Source organism: Myotis lucifugus, unplaced genomic scaffold, assembly GCF_000147115.1.
Source record: "Myotis lucifugus unplaced genomic scaffold, Myoluc2.0 scaffold_2, whole genome shotgun sequence".
Lineage (NCBI taxonomy): Eukaryota > Metazoa > Chordata > Mammalia > Chiroptera > Vespertilionidae > Myotis > Myotis lucifugus.
In genome coordinates, this window is record NW_005871050.1 from 14,787,175 (window position 1) to 14,798,373 (window position 11,199).

An 11,199-nucleotide genomic window follows, 5' to 3' on the forward strand; every position below is an offset into this window, starting at 1 on the left:
CCGGTGCTGGGAGGCATATACCCTTTACTATATAGGATAGAGGCCTGGGGGCCGGCTGGTTGCCCTGAAGGGTGTCCTGGATCAGGGTGGGGGTCCCACTGGGGTGCCTGGCCAGTCTGGGTGAGGGGCTGATGGCTGTTTGCAGCTGGTCACACACCCTTCAGGGTGGGGGTCCCCACTGGGGTGCCTGGCCAGCCTGGATGAGGGGATGATGGCTGTTTGCAGCTGGTCACACACCCTTCAGGGTGGGGGTCCCCACTGGGGTGCCTGGCCAGCCTGGATGAGGGGATGATGGCTGTTTGCAGCTGGTCACACACCCTTCAGGGTGGGGGTCCCCACTGGGGTGCCTGGCCAGTCTGGGTGAGGGGCTGAGGGCTGCTTTCAGGCTGGCAGTTTTGACTGCTTTCAGGCTGGCGGGAAGCTCCCAACCACTCCTTTTTTTCTTTTTTTTTTTTTCTTCTGGGTCAGCTTTAGCTCTGGCTCTAGCTCTGAGGCTTCCGCTGCTTGTTTGTTTGCCGTTCTATAATCGAAACAATGTATAACTTCAGCTCTGAGATCCCAGCCGGCTATATTTGTTAGAATGTTTCAAACTGCCAGCTCAGAGGCCGGCAAGGCGGGGAACGTTGGAGTCTGCAGTCACGGGAGCAAGGAAGCCTCATGTTCGCTTCCAACTGCCTGGCTGCCGGCCACCATCTTGGCTGACAGTTAATTTGCATAAGGATACGCTGATTAGCCAATCAGAAGGGTAGCGGTCGTACGCCAATTACCATTTTTCTCTTTTATTAGTGTAGATAGTAAGGCTTGGGTATGTGAAATAACTTGCCAATGTCACAGGACTGGTAAGTGGCAGAGCCTGGAATTTAAACTTCTCTTGTTTGATTCCAAAGCTCACATTCTTTCCTCTATTTAAAGGTACACTTTACATGCAGTAAAAGACACAAATCTGAAGTATACAACTGGATAATATTTTATCTATGTATATACCTACATGACCATCACCCAGTTCAAGATATAGAACATTTCTATCATCCCAGAACATTATTTTGTGCCCCTTTCCAGTCAACACCAACTCTCTTGCCCCCACCCAAGTAACCATTATCTGACTTCTAGCACCATATATTAGTGCTTCTCAAAATGTGGACTCAGGACCAACAGCATCAGTATCACTCGAGAACTTATTAGAATGCAAATTCTGAGGTCACACCCCAGATCAACTGAATTGGAAACCCTTGGAATGGGTCCTATAAGTCTATATTTTAACAAACTTTCCAGGTAATTCTGTTTCACAACCAAGTTTGAGAACTTCTGTATATAGCAATCTATTCATATTTGTTGCTTGTATCAGTAACTCTTTCATTTTAAATTGTTGGTTAGTATTCCACTGCATAAATATACAATGTTATCTCTTTGATGGGTTGTTAGTGGAGCTTTTATTAAGGGATGTTTATTAAAGGAAAATTTAATATATATTTATTGATTTCAGAATAGAAAGGAGAGGGAGAAAGAGATAGAAACATCAGTGATAAGAGAGAATCATTGATTGGCTGCCTCCTGCATGCCCCTTATGGGGGATTGAACCTGCAAGCCAGGCATGTGCCCTGACCAGCAATCGAACCGTGACCTCCTGGTTCATAGGTCAATGCTCAACTACTGAGCCACACCGGCCAGGCTATTAAAGGAAAATTTATATTTGCCTAAGGAAAATAGATTTGTGGAATCACAAATATTAAGGAGCAACTTAAGCAGAAGTAAAGCCAGTCATTGTATCATATGATAAAGAGTTAGAAAGGAAATGCTGTCCTCCCAACAAATCTCTCTCTTACTTGCTTCCTAATGCTGGAAAATTTATTTAATAGGAAGCTAAGACTTTTATTCCACTATAAACACTAAAACTTAAAAGACATGTGTGTGCTCCAAAAATAAAAGAATAAAGACAAGCTAAATGTCATACTGAAGTGTTAAATGGTCTGTATAATTTCTTGCCAGTAGAGTTAAGTGCCCACATGCCAAATATATACCATGTATGCTACCACTTTACCACTTACATACCCAACTCTTGACAGGAATTACCAATCTATCATGCTACTTTTAAGTGTTGATTCCCATTTCAATCTTAGGATCCTTCTCAACAAATTATCCCAGGCAGCAACTATTAATCCTTTACAGCTGGTGTTCCATCTTGGTCCTAATTCATGTGTGTGTGTGTGTGTGTGTGTGTGTGTGTGTGTGTGTGTGTGTGATCGTGTTTAGAACTATGGAGGGAAAAAACACCATAGAGAAGTATGGCACAAGCAGGTGAACCAAAGGAATATTTTCTTTTCTGTGACATGTCTTCTCTTGTGTTTACATTGGAAAGCCCATTAGGTATGGGTGGCCAGGATATAACAAATTATTAGTTAACTGAATTTATGGAAAATCAGCCCAACAGCACCAAAAACAATAACAACAATAACTACTACTCCTTTCACTGAGACCTATGTGTTGGGCCTTATAGTAAGTACTTTCCGTGCATTGTCTCATTTAATTGGTAGAACCCTGCTAGGCCAGTATTATTATATCCATTTTAAACCAGAAATTGAGGCTTAAGGAGGTGCCCAAATCCGTATAACAGAGCTAAAATATAAATCCAGGCTATCTGACTCCATAGCTCTTGTTCTTTCAAACCCACTATTTCATACTTACTCTGAAGTAAATTTATTTAGGGCTACTTAGAACCGCTTTACTTCCCAATTCTTGTTAAAAGTATCTGAGTCCACTTTCCCACCTTAATATCATGATCATCATTGAGGATCTCAGGGTTATCATTCTTACCATAAATAGTTACATTCATAACAAGTGTAAGAGATTAAAATATTAGGTGTATGAGATACATCCCTCATGATGTTTACTACCTCTCTTTAGTTATAAGCAACATTATGATTACAAAACCACACACACACACACACACACACACACACACACACACGTATACACAGATTGAAATTAGGGTATTCCTTAGGAATTGACTTTTGAACTATAGTTGAACAAATAAATTTATCACACATGCAACACATGTCTACTATGTACCATTCACTACCTTAAGCTCCATAAGGGCAAGGACCCATCTGGTTCACTGCTGTATTCTCATTATTATGCACTTGATAAAAGGTAGGTACTCAATAAACATGTGTTGAATGAATGGAGGGATAAATGAATAAATGCATGTATGAATGCCAGGCATTGTACTGAGCTCTTGGATATGAGCTTGACTTCTAATTTTGGTTTTTAGCCTCAAAGGGAGGAGACCCTTTTAGTTGTATAAAAGTTATATGTGTCTGACTATTAGAGTAAGAATATCCTGACAATTATTAAATCGGGAATTTCCATATATTGCACAATAAGTAAGAAAAATATAAAGTCTGTTCTTCTCAGGGTATATCTATTATTTTTCCCCAATAACTTCATGGTTAAGATTTTATTTCCAACAGACAGAAGTTTGCTTCTTTAAAAAGTAAAGCTGACAGCTTGCAGGCGGAGACATCCAGCTTCAGCGCAACTACAATAATCTTGGCAAAATTAAAATCAACACACAACACCAAACAGCCCAACATGGGCCAGAGCAGATGGAGGTGAAACATCTGCCCACAGTATGAGAAACTGAAGGAAATAGCCTACTTCCCCAAACAGGAATGTTGTGGGAATGTGATGACAACTCAAGAAGAGGGGCTCCTGTTTTAGTTACTTTTATTTATTTTATTTTTTTTTTTGCAGATTTATAACTTTACTTGACAATTAGCAGTCAGTTCTTATCTCCATTAACTGTTTGTTGATTTTTTATTTTCAACTCAATCCATTTATTTTTATTTTTTTAAAATTTCTTTATTGATTAAGGTATTACATATGTGTCCTTATCCCCCCATTATCCCTCCAACCCCCCCCCACTCATGCCCTCACCCCCCTGTTGTCTGTGTCTATTGGTTAGACTTATATGCATGCATACAAGTCTCAACAAATGGGTAGTATGGACATTTCAATGATGTTGATTCTACGGTATGTTCTTCCATCTGTTTATGTCTTCCTCTACCTTCCTCCCCTACCATCCTTCTGAGGTTTGATGGTCTGATCAATGCTTCTCTGATTCTGGATCTGTTTTTGTTCATCAGTTTATGTTGTTCATTATATTCCATAAATGAGTGAGATCATGTGATATTTATCTTTCTCTAACTGGATTATTTCACTTAGCATAATGCTCTCCAGATCCATCCATGCTGTTGCAAATGGTAAGAATTCCTTCTTTTTTACCACAGCGTAGTATTACATTGTGTAGATGTACCACTGTTTTTTAATCCACTCATCTGCTGATGGGCACTTAGGCTGTTTCCAAATCTTAGCTATTGTAAATTGTGCTGCTATGAACACAGGGGTGCATATATCCTTTCTGATTGGTGTTTCTAGTTTCTTGGGATATATTCCTAGAAGTGGGATCACTGGGTCAAATGGGAGTTCCATTTTTAATTTTCTGAGGAAACTCCATATTGTTCTCCACAGTGGCTGCACCACTCTGCATTCCCACCAGCAGTGCACGAGGGTTCCTTTTTCTCCCAATCCTTGCCAGCACTTGTTGTTTGTTGATTTGTTGTTGATAGCCATTCTGACAGGTGTGAGAAGGTACCACATTGTCCTTTTGATTTGCATCTCTCAGATAATTAGTGAGTTTGAGCATGTTTTCATATGTCTCTTGGCCTTCCTTATGTCTTCTTTCAAAAAGTATCTATTTAGGTCTGTTGCCCATTTTTTGATTGGGTTGTTTATCTTCCTATTGTTAAGTTGTATGAGTTCCCTGTAAATGTTGAAGATTAAACTCTTATCAGATATAACATTGTCAAATATGTTCTCCCATGCAGTGGGCTTTCTTGTTGTTTTGTTGATGGTTTCTTTTGCTGTGCAAAAGCTTTTTATTTTGAAGTAGTCTCATTTGTTTATTTTCTCTTTAGTTTCCATTGTCCTTGGAGCAATATCGGTGAAGAAATTGCTTCAGGATATGTCTGAGATTTTGCTGCCTGTGGATTCCTTTAGTATTTTTATGGTTTCCCATCTTATGTTTAAGTCCTTTATCCATTTTGTGTTTATTTTTGTGTATGGTGTAAGTTGGTGGTCTAGTTTCATTTTTTTGCATGTATCTGTCCAATTTTCCCAACACCATTTATTGAAGAGACTGCCTTGACTTCATTGTATATTCATGCCTCCTTTGTTGAATATTAATTGGGCATAGTGCTTTGGGTCAATTTATGAGTTCTCTATTCTATTCCATTGGTCTATATGTCTGTTCTTGTGCCAGTACCAGGCAGTTTTGAGAACAGTGGCTTTGTAATATAGCTTGATATCTGGTATTGAGATCCCACCTACTTTGTTCTTCTTTCTCAGGATTGCTGCAGCTATTCGGGGTCTTTTTTTATTCCAGATGAATTTTTGGAAAGTTTATTCTAGGTCTGGGAAATATGCTGTTGGCATTTTAATGGGGAGTGCATTGAATCTATAGATTGCTTTGGGTAGTATGGACATTTCAATGATGTTGATTCTACCAACCCATGAACACGGTATGTTCTTCCATCTGTTTATGTCTTCCTCTATCTCTTTTTTCAGTGACCTGTAGTTTTCTGCACATTGGTATTTTACCTCCTTAGTTAAGTTTATTCCTAGATATCTTATTTTTTTGGTGTGATGGTAACTGGGATTGATGTTTTAGTCCTTCTTTCTGTAAGTTCACTATTGGTGTATAGAAATGCCATAGATTTATTGGTGTTAATTTTGTATCCTGCTACATTGCCAAATTCATTTATTAAGTCTAATAATTTTTTGATGGAGTCTTTAGGGTTTTCTATGTACAGTATCATGTCATCTGCAAATAGGACAATTTTACTTCTTCTTTTCAATTTAGATGCCTTTTATTTCTTCTTCTTGTCTGATTGCAATTGCTAGTATTTCCAGTACAATGTTGAACAGGAGTGGTGAGAGTGGGCATCCCTGTCTTGTTCCTGTTCTTAGGGGAAATGGTTTTAGGTTTTCCTGATTGAGTATGATGTTGGTTGTGTGTTTATCATATATGGCTTTTATTATGCTGAGGTATGATCCTTCTATTTTCACCTTGCTGAGAGTTTTTATCAAGAAAGGGTGTTGGATTTTGTCAAATGCTTTTTCTGTGTCAATTGATATGACTATGTGATTTTTATCTCTTAAGTTTTTTATGTGATGTATCATGTTTATTGATTTGCGGATATTGTACTATCCTTGCATCCCTGGGATAAATCCTACTTGGTCATGATGTATGATGTTTCTGATGTACTGCTGGATCTGATTCGCTAGAATTTTGTTGAGGATTTTGGCATCTGTTTTTATGAGAGATATTGGCCTGTAATTCTCTTTTATTGTGTTGTCTTTACCTGGTTTTGGTATTAGGGTGATGCTGGCTTCATAGAATGAGCTTGGAAGTATTCCTTCCTCATGGATTTTTTGGAATAGTCTGAAGTGGGTAGGTTTTAGTTCTTCCTTGAATGTTTGGTAAAACTCCCCTGTGAAGCCGTCTGGCCCTGGGCTTTTGTTTGCTGGAAGCTTTTTTTTTTTTTTGCTTTTTTTTATATTACCAAAGTTCCTGAAAAAGAGGACTAGTTTATTTTTAGTATTAAAAAGGTTAACATTAGTTCTCATTATTCTGACTCATCCATAATGAAAGTCACCAGCTTAGAATGTTGCAAACCCATACAGTTTCTAACAACTCCCACTAACTGTTAAGGACTGACAATAATAAATATTATGTGCGTAGGAAAGATCAAAGAGTAGAAAATGCCAATCAGAGGTATCCAGAGAGAAAGAAGGTTTTCTGTGACTGAAATAATATTTCATGTCCATGGTTCCGGAATAAGACACTTCTATTAGGAGCTGAGAAATCAAAATGAAAAACCTTTGGTATCCCGGCTGGATGCCTGAGTTCTCTGCCATGCCATTTTTGGCCAGCCAAATGCAATCAGTTGGAGAAATAGACCTGAAGTAGAGCAGGAAGAAATGCTCAACTTCTGATCAATCTCCAGCCCCAAGGTTAGGACTAAAGACTGAATACAAATATGCTCAAGGGTTGACCTTCAATGGCTGTGGGACAACTTGGAAAATGAACCACTTTGTATTTGAGTCAAACCTGTTCTGAATAGCCAGGTTGATTCTATTCCAGGGCCCTTGTAGATTTTTGATAACTGTTTCAATTTCTTCCATAGTTATCGACCTATTGAGATTTTTAGATTCTTCCTGATTGAGTTTTGGAAGGTTGTATTTTTCTAGGAATATATTCATTTCCTCCATGTTGTCTAGTTTGTTGGAGTAGAGTTGTTCATAATCTTTTTTAACAATCCTTTGTATTTATGTGGGGTCTGTTGTTATTTTGCCTCTTTCATTTCTAATTTTGTTTATTTGGGTCCTCTCTCTTTGCTTCTTGGTGAGCCTGGCTAGAGGTTGATCAATCTTGTTTATCCTTTCAAAGAACCAGGTCCTGGTTTCATTGATCTGTTGTATTGTTTTTTTGGTCTCTATGTCATTTATTTCTGCTCTGATTTTTATTATCTCCTTCCTTCTGTTCACTCTGGGCTTTTCTTGTTACTCTCTTTCTAATTCTTTAAGTTGGTGTTAGATGATTTACTACCATTTTTTCTTGTGTTTTTTTTTTGTTTTTGTTTTTTTTTTTAGGTAGGCCTGTAGAGCTATAGACTTCTCTCTCAGGACAGCTTTCATTGTGTCCCATAGCTTTTGGATTGTTGTGTTTTTATTGTCATTAGTTTCCAGGATGTTTTTAATTTCTTCTTTGATCTCTTTGGTAACCCAATCAATGTTTAATAGCATGCTATTCAGCTTCCAAGTGTTTGAATTTTCTGGATTGTTTTTATTGTAGTTTATTTCTAATATTATGCCATTGTGGTCTGAGAAGATGCTTGATATGATTTCAATCTTCTTGAATTTGGGTAGACTTTGCTTGTGACCCAATATGTGGTCTATTGTTTAAAATATCCCATGTGTACTTGAGAATAACGCATATTCTGTGGCTTTGGGGTGAAATGTTCAGAAGATGTCAATTAAGTCCATATGATCTAGTGAGTCATTTCAGATTGCTGTTTCTTTGCTGATTTTTTGTCTAGAGGATTTATCCAGTGATATCAGTGGTGTATTAAAGTCCCCTACTATGAATGTATTGTTGTCGATCTCTCCCTTGATATCTTCCAGGAGTTTTTTTATGTATTTGGGTGCTCCTTCATTGGGTGCATATATGTTTATCAAGGTTATATCCTCATGTTGTATTTATCCCTTTAGTATTATGAAGTGGCCTTCCTTATCTCTATGGTCTTCACTTTGAGGTCTATTTTGTCTGATATAAGTATTGCTACCCCGGCTTTTATTTTTCATTTCCACTTGCCTGAAAGATATTTTTCTATCCCTTCACTTTCAGTCTGTGTGAGTCTCTTGTTTTGAGGTGGGTCTCTTGTAGACAGCATATATATGGGTCATGTTTTTTTATCCATTCAGCCACTCGATGTCTTTTGATTGGAGGATTTAGTCTGTTTACGTTTAATGTTATTGAAAGGTACTTGTTTGTAGCTATTTTTATTTTTTGTGCCTGTGTTCCTTCTTACCTTTCTATTTCTTCTTTTCACACCAGTCCCTTTAACATTTTTGCATTGCTAGCTTAGTAATGATAAACTCCCTTAGGCTTTTTTTTTTTTTGTCGTCTGTGAATCTACTTATTTCCCCTTCAATTTTGAATGATAGCCTTGCTGGATAGAGTATTCTTGGATTCAGTCCCTTGCTTTGCATCACTTTGTAAATTTCCTTCCATTCTTTTCTGGCCTGATGTGTTTATGTTGAGAAATCATTTGATAATCTAATGGGAGATCCCTTGTACATAACTTTCTGTCTCTCTCTTGCAGCCTTTAAGATTCTCTTTTTGTCCTGAACATTTGCCATCGTAATTATTATGTGTCTTGGTGTGCGTCTTTTCGGGTTCATCTTGTTTGGAACCATGTTTGTGTGACTTTTTTCTTCCCCACATCAGGGAAGTTTTCTGTCATTATTTTTTCAAATAGGTTTGCTAACCCTTGTTCCTCTTCCTGTTATTCTGGCACCCCTATTATTCATATCTTGCTTCATTTCATGTTGTCCCAGAGCTCCCTTAGGCTCTTTTCCTATCTTTTAATTTTTTTCTCCAATTGAAGTTCAGTTGAAACTTTCCATGGTGTTTTTTATTGCAGCCATATCACTCTTCATTTCTTCTTGATTCCTAGATAAGTTGTTGATTTTTTCATCCATCTGGTTTATGAACTGTACGACCCTTATTCTGAATTTTTTTCTGACATATTGCATGCCTCTGTTTCACTTAGCTGTTTTTTCTGGTGATTTCCCCTTTTCTTTCCTTTAGGGGTTTCTTTGTCTACCCATTTTTTTATCTCATGGACAGATCTAGATGTCGAGAAGTGAATGGGCTGATCCTTAGGTAGCAGTGGCTCTTTGGGCTGTGGCTGCTCCTCAGTTGGCAGCAGCTCCTCTGGTGGGTGCTGTTCGCAGCAGGGGTGGCTCCTCTGGCTAGTGGGGGGAGGGTACCCGCACAGCTGCTGTTCTTCGGACGGGGTTGGGCTGATCATGAGGCTGCTGCTCCTTGGATGGGGGTGGGCTGCACATGGCTGCTACTCCTCAGTTGGAGGCGAGCTGCTCGCATGGCTGCTGCTCTTCAGATGGGGGCGGATTGCTCACGTGGCTATTGCTCCTTAGATGGGGGCTGACTCTGTTTGGCTGCTGTTCCTCTGATGGGGTGGGCTGCTTGTGAGGCTGCTGCTCCTTGGACAGGGGCAGGCTGCTCGAGCAGCTGTTGCTCCTCAGATGGGGGATGGGCTGCTTGTGCGACTGCTGCTCCTCAGACAGGAGTGAGCTGCATGTGCGGCTGCTGCTCCTCAGACAGGGGTGGGCTGCTCACCTGCTGCTGCTCATCGGATGGGTGCAGGCTGCATGTAGCTGCTTCTCCTTGGACCAGTGTGGGCTGCATAGGGCTTCCACACCTCAGACGTGGGTGGTCTGATCTTGTGGCTGCTGCTCCTCAAATGGGGGTGGGCTGCTCACACAGCTGCTGCTCCTCGGATGGGGGCAGGCTGCTTGTGTGGCTGCTGCTCCTCAGACAGGGGCAGGTTGTTCACACAACTGCTGCTCCTCGGTCGGGTGCAGGGTGCGGGCTGTACTCAGTTGCTGCTCCTTGGATGGGGGCAGGCCACACGGGGCTGCTGCTCCTCCATCTTTGGAAGGCTGCTTGTGCAGCTGCTGCTCCTTGGACAGGGGCGGGCTGCTCATGTGGTTGCTGCTCTTTGATCAGGGGCAGGCCATGTGAGGCCTTGGGTGGGCTGCTCTCAGGGCTTCTGCTTCTTGGACAAGAGCAGGCTGCTCACATGTCTGCTGCTCATGTGGTCACAGTGCCCTGGGCTAAAGTGTTGGGCCGCTCAGAGGGAGCATGCTTCAGAACTCACTAGAGCCTGCGCCCGGGGTGGCTGGAGAGTCCCAGGTGTTATCTGAGGGCACCCTGGGTGGAGGTTAGGCTGGGTTCCCACTCACAGCAGCTCTCCCTTTCAAAAAGGCGAGGCCTCTGAGGAAGAGCCAGCCTCCCAGTACTGTTTGCAATGGTAGCAGAGGCTGCCTAGTTAGGTGAGCCCAGTTAGCCTGCCCTCGAAGGTCCTGCAGGATCTAACTGTGCCTCAGTCACACACACACACACACACACACACACACATCCCACACACATCCCACACAACCACACACTTCTCTTTTGCTCCCTCACTCACTCACACTCTCTCTCTCACTGCCACCTTCTTACTGCCTCTGTAGTTGGGTCTGGGGTGTTATTGACCCATTCGTGGATAGAGTTTTGTCTTCAGGTGTCTGGTTATGTGGCTCGCTCTCTAGCACATTGGCCGGACAGGATAAAACTCACCTCAACAAGACGCGACACAAAGGGAACAAAACACGAATGTACTCACGACACCAATAACCCCAATATAAGTGACCACCTGAGAAAAGAGAATTAGGGGAGAGAAAATAGAGCACAAATGGTATTTAAGAGAGAAAAAAAGATAAGGGAGAAAAAGGAAGAGGACATACAGATGGCAAACAGGCACAGGAAAAGGTATACTCAACATCAATAATCAT

The 11,199-nt window shown here is 40.8% G+C and overlaps 1 pseudogene; it reads right to left on the bottom strand.

Moving 5' to 3' along the window:
* The window catches only part of LOC106698025, an 18,567-nt pseudogene extending 8,877 nt beyond the window's left edge, over positions 1-9,690 (bottom strand).
* Positions 9,691-11,199: the final 1,509 nt, after the last annotated feature.